A 23,213-nucleotide genomic window follows, 5' to 3' on the forward strand; every position below is an offset into this window, starting at 1 on the left:
GTTGAAGAGCAAAGATACCAGCTTGAGGACTAAGTTGCACCAGATCCAAACCATGGTATTTTCAATTACCTCATATGCATTTTAACTCTGGACAGTGAATAAAGAAGACTGTAGAAGAATTGATGCCTTTGAGTTATGGTGTTGGAGGAGAATATTAAAAGTGCTATGGGTTGCCAAAAGAACCAATAGATCCATTTTGTAAGAAGTGCAGCCAGAGTGCTCCTTAGAGGCCAAGATGGCCAAACTTCATCCTCATACTTTGGATATATTATCAGGAGGGAGCAATCGCTGGAGAAGGATATCTTGTTTCATAAGTTGGAGAGTCACAGAAAAAGAGGAAGACCTCCAATGAGATGGATTGGACAAGTGGCAACATCGATGGACTCAAGTGTGGCAACAGTAGTAAGGTTGGCCCAGGATCAGGCAGTGTTTCATTCTGCTGTGCATTAGGTCGGTATGGGTCGGTACCGACTCGATGGCACCTAACAACAACAACATCTATATTTACACTGAATGTAAACGGATTAAATACACCAGTTAAGAGATGGAGAGTGGCAGTATAGATAAGAAAACACGATCCTTCAATATGCTGTCTGCAAGAGACAGATCTCACACACAGAGACAAAAACAGAATAATAGTCAAATTTGGAAAAAAATATAGCTTGCAATTAGCTTTCTGATTGCAATAGAAAATGAACAGGAGTGGCAGTACTAATCTCTGATAAAACAAACTATAAGGCAAAAACCAGCATAATAGATAAAGATGGACATTATCTCATGATAAAAGGGACAATTGAACAAGATGTACATAACTGTAATAAATATCTATGCTCCCCCCAAAAAAGCTCCAAAATATATAAAGCAAACGCTAATAGATTTGAATAAATGAATCTACAAAAATAGTGGGCGATTTTAATAGACAGCTTTCAAAAATGAATAGAACAACAAGAAAGAAACTTGAAAAAAAATGACACAGAAGAACTAAACAACACAATCAGCCAGCTGGACTTCATAGATGTATACAAAGCATTCAACCCAACAATAGCACAATACACATTCATCTCCAGTGCACATGGAACATTCTCCAGAATAGACCATGTGTTAGATCACAAAACAAACCTCCATAAATTTACAGATATCAAAATACTACAAAGTATCTTCTCAGACCACAATCCAACAAATTAGAAATCAACAATAGGAAGACAAATGAAATAAAGTCAAACACATGCAAACTGAATAACACTCTGCTGAAAAGTGACTGTGTAGTAGAAGAAATCAATTGTGAACTCACAAAGTTCATAGAAACAAGAATGAAAACACAACATACAAAACTCTTTGGGACACAGAGAAAGCAGTGCTGAAAGGACAATTTATTGCAATGAATGCACATATCTAAAAAGAAGAAAAAACCAAAATTAACACATTAACACAGCATCTACAACAATTAGAAACAGACCAAGAGAGGGAACCTACAGCCACCAAAAGAAAAGAAATAATAAAGATTAGAGCAGAAATAGATTAGATAGAAAACAGAAATACTATAGAAACAATCAACAGGATAAGAAGCTGGTTCTTTGAAAAGATTTACAAAATTTATATACCCTTGGCAAACCTAACAAAAGAAAAGAGGGAGACAAAACATACATAACACGCATTAGAAACCGTACTGGTGATGTCACAATGGAACCAAAGGAAATCAAAAGGATAATAACAGAATACTATGAAAAGATGTACTCCAACAAATTTGAAAACTTAGAAGAGATGGATACATTTTTAGAAAAACATGACCTACCTAAACTTACACACAGTGAAATAGAAAACCTGAACAGACCCACAACAAAAGAAGAAATGGATCAGCCATCAAAAAAAAAAAAAAAAAATGCAGCCAAAGAAGCCCAGGCCCCGATGGCTTCACGGCTGAGTCCTACCAAACATTCAGGGAGAGCTGAAACCAATTCTACTCAAATTATTCCAGAAGATAGATGAGGGTGGAAAACTTCCTAATACATTTTATTTAGCAAGCATAATTCTCATACCAAAACTAGGCAAGGACATCACTAAGAAAGAAAATTATAGACCAACATCCCTCATGAATATAGATGCAAAAATTATCAACAAAATCCTACCCAACAGAATCCAGCAGCACATCAAAAAGATAACACATCATGATCAGGTGGGATTCATATCAGGGATGCAAGGATGGTTCAACATTAGAAAAACAATCAATGTAATCCACCATATAAAAAAGAGAAGAACCACATGATCGATGAAGAAAAGACATTTGACAAAAATCAACAGCATTCCTGATAAAAACACTCAACAAAGTAGGATTTGAAGGGAAATTCCTCAACGTAATGAAGAGCATATATACTAAACCAACAGCCTACATTACTCTCAATGGAGAGAAACTGAAAGCCTTCCTCTGTGAAAGGAGGTCGTTTGTCACCAAAGCTATTCAATATTGTGCTGGAAGTCTTAGCAAGAGCAATATGACAAGACAGGGAAATTAAAGGTATCCAAATGGCAAAGAGGAAGTAAAACTGTCTCTATTTGCAGATGATATGATCCTATATATAGAAAATCACAAGGATTCAGTTAAAAAGCTACTAGACCTCATTGGATGATTCAGCAAAGTGGTAGGATATAAGATCAACATACAAAAATCATTTGGATTCCTCTATACCAAGAATGACAGCACTGATTAGACATCAGGAAAGCAATACCATTTACAACAGCTGCCCAAAGGATGAAATATCTAAGCATAAATGTAACCAGAGAAATAAAGGACTTATACAAAGATAACTATAAAACACTTTGACAAGAAATGAAAAGACTTACAAAAATGGAAGAATGTAGAATGCTCCTTAATAGAAAGACTTAACATTGTGAAAATGTCAATAATGCTGAAAGCAATTTACACATATAATGCAATCCCAATCTAGAGTCCAACAACATTCTTCAAAGGGAAGGAAAAAACAATTAGAAATTTTGTATGGAAAGGAAAGAGACCCAGGATATGCAAAGCACTGCTTAAGAAGAAGAATAAGGTTGGAAACCTCTCATTTCCTGATTTCAAATTTTATTACATGGCTACGGTAGTCAAAACAGCTTGGTACTGGTGCAATGAAAGATAACATTGATCAGTGGAACAGAATCGAGACTCCAGAAATTAACCCATTCAGGTACAGCCAACTGATTTTCAACAAAATGCCTAAATATATCACATGGGGAGGTGATAGTCTCTTCAACAGATGGTGCTGGCAGAACTGGAAAGTGATATGCAACAGATACAAGACATTTATCTTATGCCTTATACTAAAACATACTGAGCATGGATTAAAGACCTAAATGTGAATCCCAGAATTATAAAGGCTATCAATGAAAAAATAGGGACAAATTTGAGGACACTAATACAAAACACATACAGACTACCAAACATTGTGAAAACTACACAAACAAAATAGATAATTGGGACATACTAAAAATTAAAACTTATGTGCATCAAAAGACTTCACCAAAAGAGTAAGAAGAGAACCCACAGAATGGGAAAAAATATTTTGCAATGACACATCGGACATGGGACTAATTTCTAAAATATATAGGAAATGACAACACTTCAACAAGAAAAAAACAAATAACCCAATTAAAAAATGGGCACAGGACTTGAACAGATACTTCATCAAGGAAGAGATCCGGGCAGCCAACAAACATATGAAGAAATGTTCACTACCACTAGCTATCAGAGAGAAATCAAAACAGCAATGAGATATCATCAAACACCAGCAATAACAGGAAAGATAAAAAAATTATTGTTGTTGTTGTTAGGTGCCATGGAGTCGGTACTGACCCATATCGACCTTATACACAGCAGAACGAAACACTCCCCGATCCTGGGCCAACCTCACTACTGTGCATAGGAGTTCATCGATGCTGAGTCCAACGATGCTGACACTAGACAATAAATGCTGGTGAGGATGTGGAGAGCCTGGGATGCACCTGCATTGCTGGTGGGATTGCAAAATAGTCCAACCACTCTGGGAAACAATATGGTGCTTCCTCAGAAGGCTGGAAATAGAAATACCTTATGATCCAGCAATAACTCCACTTGGTATTTACCCACAAGATATATGAGCCATAACATGCGTAGATATATGCACACCAATTTTCATAGCAGCACTATTTACAATAGTAAAAGAATGGAGACAAGCTACATGACCATCAGTTGAAGAATGGATAAACAAACTGTGGTGCATACACACAATGGAATAGTATGCTGCCTTAAAGAACAAGAAGGAAGTTGTAAGCCACCACATAACATGGATTAACTTTAAGGACATTATGTTGAGTGAAATTAGTCAGTCACAAAAAGAGAAATACTGCATAGAACCACTGTTGTAAAAGACTAAGGAAAAGAACCCAAACTAAAAGGGGGTGGATTCTTTGCTGGTTACCAAACTGGTACTTTGCTGGTTACCAAATGGGAGATGGGGTGAGGGGAGGGAGAGGAAGCTGGAGCACAGGGTAGGGAATAGACACAGGATTGGTTGGGTGCTGGGGAGGCGGGCAATACACAAGGGTGAGGGGGATAGAAGAACAAGGTGCATGGGAAAACAGGCAGGTTTGCATGGGCTAAGTGGGACAGAGGTAAATAATGATATATGCACAAACTTTGAACAATAGGGCTCTGGGATAGAGGGATTGAGGCATGGTTGGAATGGGTAAAAGGGGGAAAATGTTAAGATACTTCACTGTGTTTTGAATCTTGGTCTCCCTTGCATACCATTGTAAAATAGACAGTTGAGGGGGAGAGAATGGAATAGCCATAAATATCACCATAGAAAGATTGTTACTCCGTCTTCTGACTATAACTGATTGGAATATCTAAAATGGGGCTACAACTTGCCCAGTGAAGGAGACTTCTTTGCATTGCAAAAGATCATAGGTGGAATCCTGACCCCATCCAGAATCATCTGAGGTGGGAAATCTCCACTTGAAAGGATAGGCAGACCTGCCTGGAGCAGCTAGAAGAACAGAAGATACTTCATGAAAAAGGACCAACAGGGAAAATACAAAACAATAATGGCAGTCTGACTGTCTACTACAAGTACAAGCAAGTTGCTCACCCTGGAGACATCAAGGCAAGTGGTTGGATCCCCTAAGGGCAAACCCATTTCCAGGAATAAGACTCAAGGAGAATACAGGAGCAGATATGTGGTCTGACTGGTGACCATGTTGGTCACCGATAAGGAGAGGTGAGGGAAAAACAGCAATGAAGCTGTGAGCTAAATTCTATCACATTTAATAGACTCCTGTGAACCTGGGTGGATACCTGGTTGGCCAGCTGTATGGTAAGACCTGGGGACTCCTGCGTCCAGCATCACTGACATAGCCACATAGGACTAGAGTGGAGCGTGAACCATCCAGCTGATAAGAAGAGAGGGCATATGCACAAGAACACCCACACTTGCAGATAATACCCACTTGACCTGGCGTCAATGGCTGCATGATCAGAATTCAACTAGAAGAAGAAAGAAGATGAAAAAAAGAGTAATCTGATGCAATTCGATGAGCTTGACCTACACCTATGGAAGTATTATCTCAAAAGAGGGAGCAAATTTTTACAGCAAGGATCATTCCCACCCCTCGTTACACAGGGTAGGCAGGGATGGGCAACTTGGGTATTAGCTATCCAAAAGGGGGGCACTATAATGGCTTACAAGCTTTCAAGAGGGAGCCTAGATCCTAGATCTAGAGGGTGTGGAGGAAGGTAGAATCTCCACTGAGTTATATCAAATCTGTCTGGGTGGGGCTGATGAAAGGAGATGGGAATAGGTCTCTTATGGCACAGTAGTGAATCATTGTTATCAAGACTGCTTGTGAGGATTGGAAATGTAATGGTAGAGGTTTCATAACAAAAGGAGGGGAGAGGTTGACTTTGCAGTCCAGGAGCGGAGGTCCCTGTGACCATCAAGGGAGAAAAGCTGAGTGCGGACACTACCCAAAGAAACAGTGATGCCAGAGATGCAGGCAGAGATGATGACATGGAGAGATGGAGCGGCTAGGGACTCTAGACTCAGAGAGGGAGAGGGGCTGTGTGCTGATGACGGAGGGGCAGGCTTTGCGGGGTGTACCCTTTGGTTGTTTGATGATGTATGGGGGAGATTTTAATCATGGCAGTGAAATCATATACAATAGGATGAATGTAAAGCTAATATTATCCCATCTAAACTCACCTAATTCACAATAAATCACTTTAGAAAAAGATGGAAGTAATACAATCACTGTAGCAAAAAGAAATGGTGGACATTCAACCATTTCAATAGGTAGCATATGATTAAGAGCCAATAATAGTTAAGGAAGAAGTCCAAGGTTCTCTCATGACATTGTCAATGAACAAGGCTCGGTGAATTGATGGAATACAAATTGGAATCTTTCAACATACTGATGCAGCAGTGGAGGCACTTACCCACCTATGCCAAATGATTGGAAGACGTTCGTATTTGTGCCCATTCGAAAGACAGGTGACCCAATGAATTGCAGAAATAATCAGACAATATCATTAATATTGCATGTGAGTAAAATTTTGATAAAAATAATTAAAGAGCAGCTGCAACTGTACAATGACAGGCAAAGGCCAGAGGTTTAAGCTAGATTCAGACCAGAATGTGGAACAAGGAATATCATTATTGTCAACAGATGGAACATGGCTGAAAGCACAGAATATAAGAAAGATGTTTGCTTGTGATTTATTGACTACATAAATGCTTTCAGTTGTGTGGATCATGACAAGCTATGGACAACATGATGTTGTTGTTGTTGTGAAGTGCTGTCGAGTCAGTGCCAACCCATAGCAACCCTGTATAGGGTTTCCGAGGAGCAGCTGGTGAGCTTGAACTGCTGACCTTGCATGATAGAGAAGGAGTATTCTGGAACACTTAATTGTGCTTGTGAACACAGACCAAGAAGTAACTGTTTAAATAAAACAAGAGAACACAGAATAGTTTAACACTAGGAAAGGTGTGAGCCAGGGTTATATTCATTCACCAAACCTCTTCAGTCTGTGTACTGAAAAACGTGGCATCAGGTTTGGAGGAAGACTCACTAACAAACTGTGTTATGCAGATGATATAACTTTGCTTGCTGAAAGCAAAGAGGACTTAAAATACTTAATGATGAAGATCAAAGACCAAAGCTTTTAGTTAGGGTTGCATCTCAATGTAAAGAAAACAGAAATCCTCACCACTGAACCATTAAATAGCATCCATTTAAATGGAGATAAGATTGATGTTATCAAAGATGTCATTTTGCTTGCATCAGTCATCAACACTCATGGAAAATCAGCAGTCGAGAAATCAAATGACCTATTGCATTCAGCAAAGCTGCTGCACAAGACCTCTTTAAAATGTTGAAGAGCAAAGATGTCAGTTTGAGGACTAAAGTGCACCTGACCCAAACCATAGTATTTTCAATAACCCCATATGCATGTGAAAGTTGGATAGTGAATAAAGAATACTGTAGAATAATTGATGCATTTGAGTTATGGTGTTGGAGGAGAGTATTAAAAGTACCACAAACTGACAAAAGAATGAACAAATGTGTGTTGGATGAAATGCAGCCAGAATGCTCCTTATAATCCAGGCTGGCCAGGTTTTGTCTCTCATATTGGACATGTTATCAGGAAGGATGACTCCCTGGAGAAGGACATCATTCTTGATAAAGTGGGGAGTCAGTGAAAAAGAGAAAGTGGCAGCAGCAATTGTTTCAAGCATAGCAGTGATTGTGAGGTTGGTGTAGGACCAGGTAGTCACTAAGAGTTGGTACCAACTCAATGGCACCAAACAAGAATAATAAATATCCTATTCCCACTATGAATTGGAACGGACTCAATAGCACTTAACAACAATTTCCCATTAAATTTCCTCCTTCCATCAGCTTCTTCAATTTTTAGCTACTTTTCATCTGCTTATGTTCTTTCTTTCTGAGATTGACGGATTCTCTTCTATTATAACAAATCTATCCCTATGGTAGTTGAACAATGAATCAGGAAGACTGTAGAAGAATTGATGCTTTTGAATTATGGTGTTGGAGAAGAATATATAAGGTACCATGGACTTCCAGAAGAACAGCAGTTCTAGCATCCTGAAATAGCTCAAATTGTGTTTCTTTTAAATGTCCTTTGAGTTCTGAGGACAAAAAAAAGTCTGAAGGGGCAATATCAGGATTTCAGGATGAATGGGGTAAAGTTGAGTATTTATAGAACAGGGGTAGGGAACATCTGGCTGCAGGCCACATGTTGTTTTTAAGTCCTGTCAAGTGGGTTCCAACCCATAGTGACCCTGTGTAGGGTTTCCGGGGTGAGCTTAAACCGCCAACCTCATGGATCAAACCAACTTTGCAGTCCAACCCATTAACCCACAGCACCACATAAGGACTATGAAATCATTTGTTACGGCCCTGCTATGGCAACTGTAGTTCCAGCCATCACTTTGTTGTTGTTGTTGTTAAGTAGTGTTGAGTCGATTCTGACCCATAGCGACCCTGAATAGGGTTTCCATGGAGCAGCTGGTGAACTTGAACCACTGACCTTGCAGGTCAAACAGCTTTGCAGTCTGGCGCATTAACCCACTGTGCCACACCAGCCATCACTTTAGGGGTGAATTAATTAAATGTTTTGCCAAATATAGCAAGTTATTTTTTAAGTTGTTAATTTATTGTATGGCCTCAGAATTGTTTTTAAAATCTTGGTAGAAAAAAGGTTCCCCTCTCATTATAAGTGGTGGTGGTGGTGGTGGTATGCTGTTGAGTTGATTTTGAACCCAGCATAGGGTTTCTGAGGCTGTAAATCTTTACAGGAGCAGAAAGCCTCATCTTTCTCCTGTGCAACTGCTGGTAGTTTCAAACAGCTGACCTTGAGGTTAGCAACCCAACTTGTAACCACTATGCTACCAGAGCTCCTGATCCATTATAGAAGATATTGTAAATGCAGAAGGTTCAAATTGAAGTCACTAGTGTCAGATGTAAGAAAGATGGGATCAATGTGCATTCCAGGAAAATGAAAGATCAGGATATAAATCATTTGGGAAGAATGTGCCAAGATGTAAACAATGTGATTCCAAAAAAAATGGGTTCATGACAACAATCATAATCCTGTATAACTGACTACAATCATAGAAGACAAACAACAGTCATGTATAATCAAACTAGTTGGTGACACTAAATGGTAGCATAATCCTTCCTAGCCAAGTAGATGACCTTTACATTTCAAGAACTCAAGCTGAAGTTGCTCTTATCTACAATCAGTTACTTACCCTACCTTTTCTTTGTTCTCTTTGTATATATACTCCTTTCTCCACTTTGAAGAAGGAGTGCTTTGTTTTCTACTCAGCACTTTCCAGCTCAAGCTATATTATTATTCAATAAAACACTTTTTCTGTATACAGAGCAGGTCTTCAGCTCAGGCTTACATTAAACAATTCATATACATTTTTCTTCATTTCATTGATTGAATTCCTCTCAATGTAATATCACTGGAGCTCTGGTAGCGTAGTGGTTACGAATCGGGCTGCGAACCTTAAGGTCAGCGGTTCGAAACTACCAGCCGCTCCGCGGGAGAAAGATGAGGCTTTCTACTCCCGTAAGGATTTACACCCTCGGAAACCCTGTACAGGGTCGCTATGGGTCGGAACCGACTCGATGGCACTTAACAACAACAACAACATCCTCCCTGTGTTTGTTGCTTACATTCCTCCTTCTTTCCTAGCCCTTCTGAACATTGTCTTTGGGGAAATAGTGCCCTTTTTATCTCAAATGGACTCTTTTTATATCATTCCTAACAAAGTATGAAAATTTCTTCATTGACATTTCTGGGTCAGAATCAGAACTTACAACATGCATTGTTTTTCATGATCCTTGAGGCGTTGTTTTGACACAGCCCACACTTTAGGTTTTTGCTTCTGTGAATTCATGAGAATTGTTTAAAGTGAAAATAAAAGCTCTCACATCTGAACTCCATTCCGGTGTGTTGATAGCTCTTTGAGATTCATTGTGGATTTGTTTTAGTACCCACAAGTAAGGTTTGTTTTGTTATAGCTATCATTATAAGATGTGAATGTCATGTCATCTCAAGGATATTTGGAGCCACATTCTAGCAATCTTTCTTACTACATAAATAAGCTTTATGAGCTCTGGTGTAACACTGTAGGGTAAGTACTGGTCTGGTAAGTGGTATTGGTTGGAACAAACTCTATAGCACACAACAGCAACAAATCATGTTATGTGTCGAGCACAACCTAGATTGAAACAATTTGAAAAATAAGCAACTATTTCATAGTTCTCTTGATTTATCTAAGTTACATTTTCTGCACAGTAAACCAAAGATACTGAGGCATCTGGAGTAAGTTGTTCCAGTGAGGTACTTACTTGATTGATACTTTGAGGTGTGGTACTGTAGGATTCTATTGAACTGTAAGCCACAAGTCCAAACTCACCAGCCACTGCTTGTAAACCCTATACAGGCTGCATGAGTCAAAACTGACTCAATGGCACTTAGCAACAACAATAACAAACGACATCAATTCAGTAAAATTACTTCTCTGCAGGCACTGTCTCTAAATTAATCAGGCAGAGTAAAGAATAATGATGTCAAATTTCAGTTCCCATTCATGCTGACTGCCACCTCTTTATACTCTTCTTTGCCTTCCTATTCCTCTGATATTAATTTATTTGAACTTCCTATTTTACCCTAGAAAATCAGAAAATAAACCCTTGCCTGAAATATCCATTATATTCACTCTAGCAATTTTGCCCTGTGAAGATGCATAAAATTAGATAGCTTTGTGAAGTATTTTCCTAAACTCCAATAAAATCAAGGACTTTTCTGAAGAATTTAGAATCCTTGTTGAAGGCTACCAACCTGAACTTCCTAACTTTGATCATCTTGCTCACAGAATTACTAATGCAGGAGAAGATCAATCATGTCTTGGATAAACAGAACAGAAAGATCCCAAGGACAGATTGACTTTAAATATTGATAAAATAACCCATTGAGATCTTGAGAGACTCTCAGGTCATAAGTAAAAATTGCTAGAGATTATCGTGAAGACCTTTTCTCCACTAGTGGATTGGGTTAAAATTCACTCTTTCATACAAAATAAAGTTGAAAGTGTTTATAATTATCAGACTCGGCTGCTCTAGGAGATTTCCAAACACTCTTCTTGACTTAATTTGATCATGCTTGGTGACTCAGGTATTTTCAATGTTGCTTACCCATCTGATCTTAAATATGAGCTCTTAGTAAAGCAACATTGATTAAAATGGACAATGGCTGTTGTTGTAGAATTAGCTAACTTTGTTTACAAACTTTCCCACACTCTCCATCATAGATGGTTTCTAGTGCTAACAAATTAATATCCCTTCAGTGGCAAACACTGCAGTCATTCAAGAGAAAAACGTGAAAACTTCCAATGACATAGAGATGGGTGTTCATCACTAGTGTAAACAACCTGGGCATTGGGAAAATGAGTGCTATAAACAAAAGAATGGCATAGCTCCCTAAAAAAAAATCCTATAATCTAATTAAGAATGAAAGCTTTCTAGGAACACACAGGGATTATATTATGGTGGCTCTTAATCTGTACTGGGACACTACTTTATTTACAGAGCACCTTCCAAATTTTTGACATTAGAGCCATACTGTGTGCTATTAACCACAATCAACGTTTATGGAAGCAGCAGTCAAGAAATTAAATGATGTAATGTATTAGACAAATCTGCTGCACAAGACCTCTTTAACATGTTCAAGAGCAAAGATGACAGTTTGAGGACTACCATGTGCCTGACTCAAGCTATGGTATTTTCAAAAGCCATTTACAATTTAATGAAAAGGAGTAATACGATTGAAACTGTATAACACCCTATATTAACAGACAGTTTCTGAATTAGACAATACTCAAGAAGAATAAACCATATCCAAGCACTTGTCATTTCTCTCCAAAATCTAATTTAACCCTTTACTATGTCTTCTGATATCCTTTTCCTAGTTCCTGAAACCTTATGGACCACCAGATCCACATTAATTTCATCAATGGAGCCAATTAAAATTCAAATACATTTATCTAAATTCTGCCCCAAAGTTCCCAATATACACTCAAAGAATAAGCAAAAGGACTAGTTCCTATCACACAAGATTTCCTTTATAAAGCAAGATTTGCATATAATCAATCATATTGTTTTTACTGAATTCCCAGTAATCCCTCATCTACACTTATTACTTTCCAGTGTTCCTTCTATTGCAACTCACTCTAAGATTTAAGTGCCACCTTTGTGTATTCCTGTACATTCTAAAAGTCAGTACTTGCTTACCTGTACTTGGGACAAGCAACAATTCAACTGGATTCTCATGCATTAAAGAGATTTCCCTACTCTCCTGCCCATTTTTATCTGATTCTGAATTGAGATTTGTAGATTTTACAGTTTACAAACAAATCCGCATTGCTGCAAATATGTTGATGATCTACTAGTTTGCTTAACCTATCAGCAACATATCTTGATGACAGTATAGCTTTATTAAAAAATGTGTCTGCTGCTCGTCATAAGTTTCCAGTAAAAACCCCAAACTCATTTCCTGTTAAATAGTCAAACCACCTAATTTCTGTAAAAGATATCTCTACTGATTCTAAATGAAAACAAACATTTTTTATTCTTTCTCATACCTAAACAAAGCTATGGAGTTTTCAAGAATTCTGCAGTTATTGTTGAACCTAGATTCCCAACTTATCTATTGGCTCAACCTTTATATAAATATTTAAAGGCTTCTGAGCTATATTTATCCCAAATTGCACCAGAAGATTGACAAGCTGCACTTCTACTTAAAGTGTCATTAATTAACAAGTCCTATCTAGGATCTCTGGTAGCGTAGTGGTTACGAATCGGGCTGCGAACCTTAAGGTCAGTGGTTCGAAACTACCAGCCGCTCCGCGGGAGAAAGATGAGGCTTTCTACTCCCGTAAAGATTTACACCCTCGGAAACCCTGTACAGGGTCGCTATGGGTCGGAACCGACTCGACGGCACTTAACAACAACAACAACAACAATCTAGGTTTTCGTAATTACCTTGATTTTTCCTTATTAGTACATGAAGTATCTGGAAACACTTTAGGCATGCTAACTAAAAAAAAATGGAGGACAAAGGAAGACCTACAGGTTGTTACAGCCTACAGCTTGCCCTTTTACCTAGGGGATACCCTCCTGACTGTTACTGCCAAAGTAGGACAAGTCACAGCAGATGTGGTACTAGGAACCTTCTTAGATGACTTTGTGCCCCATGCTGTGTCTGCCTTAATTAATTCTGCCTTGATGCAACATATTTCTGCCAGCAGGTAAAGCTCCTATAAAATTCTCCTTTTGGCTGCATCTAGCATTAGGCTACATTCAGTGGCCACTTTAAATCCAGTTTACTCTTCTGCCAACAATGAGAACAACTAGCCTGATTGTCTAGACTTGACTGAGCAATTCCTAACCACACAAAAAGACATAAAAGAGAACCCTTTAGCTAATCAAGCTTTAGTTTTGTTTGTAGATGGTTCCTATTTAAGCCCTAATTCTACTAGTCCTCATTATCATGCTGAATACATTGTTAAAACTTCTACTGAAATCCTTGGAGCTCAGGTTCTCCCTAAACCCACTTCATCCCGACATGGCAAGTTAATTGCCCTCCCTGAGGCTTGTAGAACTGCTTCAAGAAATATGTTAATACTCTTATGGACAGTGTATATGTTTTAGAATTGCATGTGATTTTAGCATGATTTTGAAACAAAGGAATTTTTAACCTCTCCTAGAAATGCCATGAAAATGAACCTTTGATAGCAGACCTTTTAGACTAGTTGTTCTATAAATCCTGTCTGAAAAAAATTGAGGAAATAATCCTGCTGATATAGCAGCCAAACAAGCTGCTTCTCAAGTTATACCTATGCTTATGATAAATAACGAAAACGACCCCACAAATGTGTGTATTGATAATGCCAATCTTCATGAATTAACTTTAGAAAAACTCTTAAAGCCCCATAAGGCAAAATGAGCCAAAGAAAAAGGTTGTTACCAAGATCCTGCCACTAAATTCTGGGCTGGAACTAATAAGAAACCTTTTACACAATTTCCTGCACATTCCTATGATGTGAGCCTTATGTGAAATGTCCCCATATGGGATGAAAGAAAATATTTGAGACCTTAAAAAAATATGGGTAGGGCCCCTCTGGCTGCTCTGAAGAGCCATCTTTGTATTGTTCTGGGGTCCAGCTCCCAGCTCCCCAGCAGCCTCCTCAGCTGCTCTCCTCCTTTTCCACTGGTGTGGTCTCCTGCAGCTCTTTTGTCAGAGTCCCCGAACTCGCACTCTCCTTGTCATCCTCTGTATTGCATCACTGGTGTGCCCCATCATGTCAGACACAGCTGTGGACACCAGCTCGGAGATCACCACCAAGGACTTAAAGGAGAAGAAGAAGGTTGTGGAGGAACCAGAAAATGGAAGAGACTCACCAGCTAATGTGAATGCTAACAAGGAAAATGGGAAACAGGAGGCTGACAGTGAGGTAGACAAGGAAGAGAAAGAAGGGCGGCAGTGGGGATGGGGGTGGGGGGAGGGGAGGTGGGAAGGAATATGGGGATGGTGAGGAAGAAGAGGGAGATAAAGATGAGGCAGAGGCAGCAATGGGCAAATGGGAAGCTGAAGAGGATGAGGATGATGATGTTGATACCAAGTAGCAGAAGACGGATCAGGATGACTAGACAGCAAAAAAGGAAAGGTTAAAATTTAAAAGGCCACTGTGACCTATTCATCTTCCACTTTTGGTCTCAGAATCTAAACGTGGTCACCTTGGAGTACAGAGTCCCAGCGCCTACTTTGGGTACCACCTCTGGTAGCGAGCCGCAAGGTCAGCAGTTCGAAACTATCAGCTGTTCTGCGGGAGAAAGATGGAGGCTTTCTGCTCCCATAAAGGGTCACTATGAGTCAGAACCAACTGCACGGCACATAACAACAACAACAACCTGCACATAACATGCGCTCACCATCACCTAACCAAACCCACAAGCGTGAATTTGCAACAGGGGAGAAAAAAGAATCAAAACTTCCAAGGACCTGTTTTTTTTCTTACAACTACTTTAAAAAGGAAAATTTGTTTGTATTTCTAATTTACATTTTATATGTTTGTGCATATTGTTAGGGGTCAGCCATTTTTAATGATCTTGGATGACCAAACCAGCCTTTGGAGCGTTCTCTGTCCTGGTTCTGACTTTACTCTGACATTGTAATGAACATGGTAAGACCATGTTCATTATAATCTCAAAGGAGAAAAAAAACAACCTTGTAAAAAAAAAAAAAAGCAAAAACAACAACAACAACAAAATTACAATCTTATCCGAGCATTCCAATAACTTTTTTTGTGTATGTACTTAGGTGTACTATCAGTAGTTGATTTGTATGAGATGGTTAAAAAAGGCCAAAGATAAAGTTCCTTTCCTTTTTTTTGTCTATGAAGTTGCTGTTTATTTTATTTGTTTGTTTGTTTTTGGCTTGTTTGATGTATATGTGAAACAATATTGTCCAACAATAAACCGGAATTTTATTTTGTTGAGTTGTTCTAACAACAACAACAACATATATGTAGGGAAAACACTTTTTCAACTGCCCAACATATTGCCGCATATTGCCCTGTTTGTTCTCATAACTTCAGTGACCATCTTGCAGATGAACCTGGACAATATTCTTCCAGGCCAAAATTTGAATGACAACTAGATTTTATTCAGTTTTTACAAGCAAATATTTATAAATATGTATTAATAAGGATTTGCAGATTGCCACATTGGATAGAAGAATTCCCTGGCATCATACTACTTCAGCCTTTGTAGCAAAGCACTTCTTGAAAATATCATGTCCACCTGAGGAGCACCAAAAATTCTTTTTTCCTGTTTACACTTTTTAGGGAACTCATTTTACTGGTCAAATTATTCAAGAACTAGAGAGTATTTCCCATTTATAAAAGTCTACATTTTCCCTATCCTCAGTCTTTTGGTTTGGTAGAGAGAAATAAAGGTATGATAAAGACCCAAATAGCAAAACTTCGTAAAACTTTAAATGTATTCTGAACTAAGATTCTTCCTTAAATCTAAGATCCACAGCATTTGTGTCTACCAAGTTTACTCCTTATGAAATAATTACTAGGAAAACCCATGGCCCATTTTTATGTTGTCTTCACTGACCCTAGCTTTGTTCATCTTGAGATAGTGAAGTATTTATAAGCTTTAATCCAATACTATAAAAATTATATTTCACAGGTTATATTTCTTCTTGTAAGAGAAGACTTTGACAGACAGAAACTATACTCTCAAAGTCTGCCTAATATCCCCCCAGGAAAATATGTATGACGGGACTTAAAAAAGATTCTGGAAGAAGGAACTTTGTGAAGCTCCCTCTTATATTAGAAGACACATTAAATAAATGGCTTATGAAAACATCATTGGAAGGGACTATACATAGTCCTCCTCATCAATACAAATTAGAGGGAATACATTGATCACAGTTATAAAAAGGCTAAGATTCCTTTTTGGGATAAGAAACCCACTGGACAACTGAAGGTGACATTTAAACTCTTTTGTAGCCAGAACCACATGACCTCTGGAATACATGACTAACTCCAAACCCTGGACCAGGCCTGAAAAAGCACCTGTTATAATCTCTCTCTCTCTCTCTTTTTTAAATTTCCACCTTTGTCCCAGGAGACTACAGCCTTACTCATTGTCCAACTTTCACATGCATATGAAGCTATTGAAAATACCAGAACTTGGATCAGGTGCACCCTAGTCCTCAAAGTGACATTTTTGTTCTTTAACACTTTAAAGGGTCTTTTGCAGAAGATTTGCCTAATGCAATGCATCCTTTGATTTATTGACTGCTGCTTTCTTGAGTGTTGATTGTGGGTCCAAGTAAAATGAAATCTTTGACAACTTCAATCTTTTAACTATTTATCATGATGTAATTTATTGGTCTGGTTGTGAGGATTTTCATTTTCTTTCCAATGAACTGCAATACATATGGAAGGCTGTAGTCTTTGATCTTCATTAGTAAATACTTCAAGTCCTCTTCATTTTCAGAAAGCAAAGAAGTTGTGTCATCTGCATATCACATGGTGTTCATGAATCTTCCTCCAATCCTGATGCCATGCTATTCTTCATGTAATCCATCTTTTTGGATTATTTGCTCATCATGGAAAAAGTATGAAAGGACACAACCCTGACACACACCTTTTCTGATTTTAAACCATTCAGTATCCCCATATTCTGTTCTAATGACTTGTCACTTGATCTATGTACAGATTCCTCATGAGCACAATTATGTTTTCTGGAATATGTGTTCTTCACTATGTTATCTCTAGTTTGTTGTAATCCACACAGTCAAATGATTTTGCATCATCAATAAAGCACAAGTAAAGATTTTTTTAGATACTTTACTTTCAGTCATGATATGATGTCAGCAATGATATACCTAGTTCCACTTCCTTTTCTGAATCTTGTCTGAATTTCTGGCAGCTTCCTGTCTACATACTGCTGCAATAATTTTTTAATGACACCCAGCAAAAAATTTATTTGCATGTGAAATTAATGATATTGTTCGATGATTTCTGTATTCCATTGAGTCCTCTCTTTTAAATAGACACAAATATAGATCTTTCTAATTGTTTGGACAAGTAGTTAGCCTCCAAATTTCTTGGTATATATGAGTGAACGCTGCTAGCACTGCATCAGTTTGTTGAAATATTTAAATTTTTATTCTGAAAATTCCTGGAATCTTGATTTTTACCAATTCTTTCATTTCAGGTTGAATATCTTCCTTTGTTACCATCAGTTCTTGATCAGATGCTACCCCAAGAAAGGGTCGAACAACATTAATTTCTTTTTGGTACAATGACTCTGTTATTCCTTCGATCTACTTTTTTTAAAGCTTTTATTGTGCATTGAGTGATAGTTTGTTTACATGGGAGAACAACAGTTTTTCACTCTTCCTGTCATATTTTGTAACATTGCAATGATTGCAATTCCCTCCATGCATCATCATTCAACAGTATTTGCTTCTGTTCCCTCTGTTTTTTGTTTTTTGTTTTTGGATGTACACAGAAACACTCAGGAATATATAATCATTTAAACAACCAAAGGGTACATTCTGTAGAGCTGTCTCCTTGCTCCCAGCACACACCTTTCTCTTCCCATGAGTCTAGAGTCCTCAGCTGCTCTATCTCACCATGACCTCATCTCTGTCTTCATCTCTGGTATTGCTACTTCTCTGGATAAGGTCCTACATTCCATTCAGGCTCTTCTCTCCATCTACTTTTGATCCTGTCAACATCATTTAATATTTTGCCAGTAGGATTCTTCAATATTGTAAGTTGAGGCTTGAATTTTTCAATCAGTTCTTTCAGCTTGAGAAATGCTGAGCAAGTTTTCCTTTTTGGTTTTCTAGCTCCAGGTCTTTGCACTTTTCATTATAATAGTTGACTTTATGTTCTTAAGCTGCCCTTTGAAAGTTTCTATTCAACTCTTTTATTTCCTAATTTTTTTTCTATTTATTTTAGCATCTCTATTATGGAGAACAAGTGTCAGAATCACTTCAGAAATCCTTTTTGGTCTTTCCTGTCTTTTTAATAACCTTTATGCTTTCTTCGTGATGATGTTCTTGATGTCATTCCACAACTCTTCTGCTCTTTGGTCATTAATGTCTAATGTACAAAGTCTCTTTGTGATATGGTCTATAAATTCAGATAGAATACATTCAGTGTCATAATTTGGGTTTTGTGGAGATATTTTACTTTTCTTCAACTTCAGCCTGAACTTGCATGTTAACAATATGTCTATTTCACAGTTGGTCCATGACCTTGTTTTGGCTGATGTTACTGAGCTTCTCCATCATCTCTTCTCACAGATGTAATAGATTTAATTTCTGTGAATTTCATTTAGTGAAGTCCATGTATATTGTTGTTGTTGTTAGGTGCCACCAAGTCAGTACCAACTCATAGTGACCTTATGCACAGCAGAAGGAAACACTGCCCGATCCTGGGCCAACCTCACTACTGTTGCCACACTTGAGTCCATTGATGCCGCCACCTTTCCAATCTATCGCGTTGGGAGTCTTCCTCTTTTTCTCTGTTCTCCACCTTACCAAACATGATATCCTTCTCCAGTGACAGGTCCCTCCTGACAATATGTCCAAAGTATGAGAGACGAAGTTTGGCCATCCTTGCCTCCGAGGAGTACTCTGGCTGTATTTCTTCCAACACAGATCTGTTGGTTCTTTTGGCAGCCCATGGCACTTTCAGTATTTTCCTCCAAAACCATAACTCAAATGCATCAAATCTTCTACGGTCTTCCTTAATCACTGTCCAGCTTTCGCATGCATATGAGGTTATTGAAAATATCATGGCTTTATGTTTTTGAAAAAAGGTATTTGCAATGAAGAAATCATTGGCCTTGCAAAATTCTATCATGTGATCTCCAGCTTTGTTTCTACACCATATTTTCCAAGTACCAATCCTCCCTGTTTGCTTCCAACTTTCACATTCCAAACATCAGTAATTATCAATGCATATGGATTGCATGTCTGATGAATTTGATAGGATTCTTCAATTTCATCATCACTGGTGGATGTGTACATTTAAATTTACATACCAACACTGGTTGGTGTGTAAATTTAAATAATGGTAGTCTTCCTTGTAGATGCCTGGATATTATCCTATCACAGATGGATCTTGAAATTCTCTTTTTGATGATAAATGTAACACCATGTTTCTTCAATTTACCATTCTCAGCAGAGTAAGCCATATGTTATCTGATTCAAAATAACCAATAACTGTCCTTTTCAGTTGAGTAATTATTAGGATGTGGAACATGGTAACTCTGTGTAATAAGCATTGGAATGTGAACCTCAAAGTTGGTGTTTCAATCTCACCAGCTTCTCCATGGGAGAAAAATGAGACTTTCTGCTCCCACGATGATTTCCAGCCTTGGAAAACCTATATACTGTAGCTATGAGTTGGAACTGACTTGCTAGCACTTAACCACAAAATGCATAGAAAATTGATCTTTATGTGTTTCAGTTTATTTTTGCTAACTTCCAGTTGTACTGGGCTCATAGTTCTGATTATTAATGGATATTTGCAGCTGTTTCTTCTCATTTTGAATTGTGCCCCATAATCAAATGGAGGTCTCAAAAGTTAGATCCATCTACTTCAGTAAGTTCAACTCTACTTTGAGGAGGCAGCTCCTTCCCATTCCTACTTTTGGTGCCTTGTCACATGAGGGGCTCATTTTCCAGCAGTATATCAAACAATGTTCTGTTACTATTCATAAGGTTTTCAGTGACTAAACATTCAGAAGTGGTGTGCCTGTCCTTCTTCCTATTCTGTCTTTGTCTTGAAATTCTGCTAAAACCAGTCAACTGTGATTGATACTGCAGGTATTTAAAATACCAGTGGTCTATTGTTGTTGTTAAGTGTCATGGAGTCAGTTCTGACTCACAGCAATCCTGTATAAGGGTTCTAAGGAGCTGCTGGTGGGTTAGAACTGCTGACCTTGTGGTTCACAGTCAAGTGGTGATCCTGCAGTGCCACACCAGGGTAGGTCTACCAATGGTCTAGATTCTAGCAATACAGCAACACTCAATCCAACACAGTATGACAAACTGACAGACAAGTGACTGTCTACTCACACAGCAATAATGAGAAAATCGTACTCCAAAATATAATTGTTTTTAAGTGTCATAAAGTCAGTTCCAACCCACAGAGACCCTGCATAGGGTTTCTGAGGAGCAACTGGTGATCTTGAACCACTGACCTTGTGGTTCAAACTGACTTTTCAGTCCAGCACATTAACCCACAACACCACACCAGGACTCCCAAAATAGAATGGCACTTGATGTTCTCATTGCAGTGCAAAGGGGTACCTGTGTCATAATAAAATCAGATTGCTTTGTTCATTTTCCTTATAATAGTGCTAATATTGCACTTTGTGTTAATCATATACAACATTTAGTATCTCACTTTAAATATCCTGTTCTTTCCTTAATTGAAATTATAAGCTATTGGTTTTCCTCTTGGGATGGATTATAGAAAAAAGTTGCTCTTTTTGGAATTTTTATATTCCTCTACATTTCCATTATTAAATGCTTTTTTGCTTTAATTCAATGCTGTTTATTCATGAAATGTGCTATATCTCAAAACAATTTTATCCTCTTAAAACCGTGCTAGTTTCATAGGCTTTCACCAATGACAGTGTTACTTAATCATCTCCCTTTTGCCTTCATAAGTATGTTTCATCTTGACACCTACCATACTGTACTGACTGAAAAATGTTCTTTGAATATACCCTCATTCATTAAGATGCTCCCCACCAAAAAACCTACTCACCCTGAAGATGAGGACTATTAGCTTAGCAAGGTGAAGAAAATAGTTTTTATTAATCAAAGCTCCTCAAGACAACAAAGTTTTTCCAGAAGAAAGGCTGCTCTATTGTTGGTGATCAGTAACCCCTAGCAGAGTTAATTAAAAAGGAGAAATATAAATGGAAACATTTCAAATTAGAGACACTTGTGTCAGATGTAACAATGATGACATCAATGTGCATTCTTAGGAAAGGAAAGATCAGAATGTATACCATTTGGGAAGAATGTAAGAATGAATGAAGGAAGGGAGAATGGTTTGTATTGGTGTAGTGAAAATTTGCTTTTTTTAAACAAAAAGCCTTCTTCTCTTCCTTGAAGCTCTGGTTCATTGAGTAATCAATATTTTAGACAATATGCTCAGAGGATTCTCTTTTCATTAAGTATAGAAAATAATCCATGACTTGAACCTATAGGAAAATAACAGGAAATATCACCTGTCTCACATGCGAATGTTAATCTATTTCATCTTGGAATAGCTGTCTAGTCAGCACCAACTCCCAGCAACCCTGTGTAGGGTTTCTAAGTTGCAGCTAGTGGTTCTGAACCACTGACCTCAAGATTAGCAGCGCAGATCATACTCCATACCAGGACTCTTAGCAAGTCACTTAAGTATCCTGGGTTTTTTCCCATTGATAAATGAGCAACAGTCACTTTAAAAATTCTAATTTTCCTGTTTAAGTTCATTGTTTCTAAAAAATGTATGGATGTAATTGTAAAATGATGTCCTTTTTTTCTTTATGGAGGAGATTGTAAACAGAAAAGTTTCACACTGGAGGCACTGTGTCAGACATAAGACTGATGGGGCCAACATACATTCCTAGGCAATAAAAGGTCAGGATGAAAACTGTTTGGGGAAAATGTGTGTAAAGACGTAAACATTCTGTTTCCAGTGTGTGTGTGTGTGTGTGTGTGGGAATGTATTCATGATTACAATCATAATCATGTATAACAGACTGCAATCATTTATAACCAAACCAGCAGGGTTCATAGGTAAGTTATTCCTTCCTAGCCAAGGAGTAACTTACCACCTTGTGGCTCCAGCTGGTTTGGTTATAGATAATTGTAATCGGTTATATATGAATGTGGAGTCCTGGTGTGGTACTGTAGGATAAGAACTGGACTGCTAAGCACACAGTCTGCAGTTCAAACCCACCAGTTGCTGTTCTTTGGAAACCCTGTACTATACATAGGGTCACTATGGGTTGTAACTGACTCAATGACAGTTAACAAAAATACATGATTTTGGTCAGTTTTATGTGATTATGATTGTGGTCATGAACAATTTTCTTCATGTGTCAAAATATAAACAATTTGTTCCAAATTGTTTGCATCCTGACCTTCACCTTTCAAAAGAGTTCAAGGTGAAGCTGACCTTATCTGCAATCATTAACCCTTTCCCTCTTCTTTGTTCTCTATGTATATACACACCTCAGGCATAGTGCCGTAGGAGAAGCATTGCACTGATAACTGAGAGGTTGGCATTTCAAACCGTCCAGCCACTACTCGGAAATCCTACATAAGGTCACTATGAGTCTGAACCAACTCAAGGGCACTAAACAATTCCTATTGATGTATGGAGGATTTTTATTTTCTATTTTTACTTATCACTGCCCAGTTCTAGCAGTAGTATTTATCAATAAAACACCTTTTCTCTCATTCCTAACAGAGTACAAGATGATATTTGTTGACATGATAGTTTGTTTGGAAGGATTTTTCAGTATCTTCGTGGCCTGTT

The 23,213-nt window shown here is 38.0% G+C and overlaps 1 pseudogene; it reads left to right on the forward strand.

Annotated features, from left to right (window-relative positions):
• The first annotated feature begins 14,429 nt into the window (after nucleotides 1–14,429).
• LOC102840710 lies at nucleotides 14,430–14,778 on the forward strand (annotated as a pseudogene).
• Nucleotides 14,779–23,213: the final 8,435 nt, after the last annotated feature.

The sequence above is a fragment of the Chrysochloris asiatica genome, unplaced genomic scaffold (assembly GCF_000296735.1).
Source record: "Chrysochloris asiatica unplaced genomic scaffold, ChrAsi1.0 scaffold00072, whole genome shotgun sequence".
NCBI lineage: Eukaryota > Metazoa > Chordata > Mammalia > Afrosoricida > Chrysochloridae > Chrysochloris > Chrysochloris asiatica.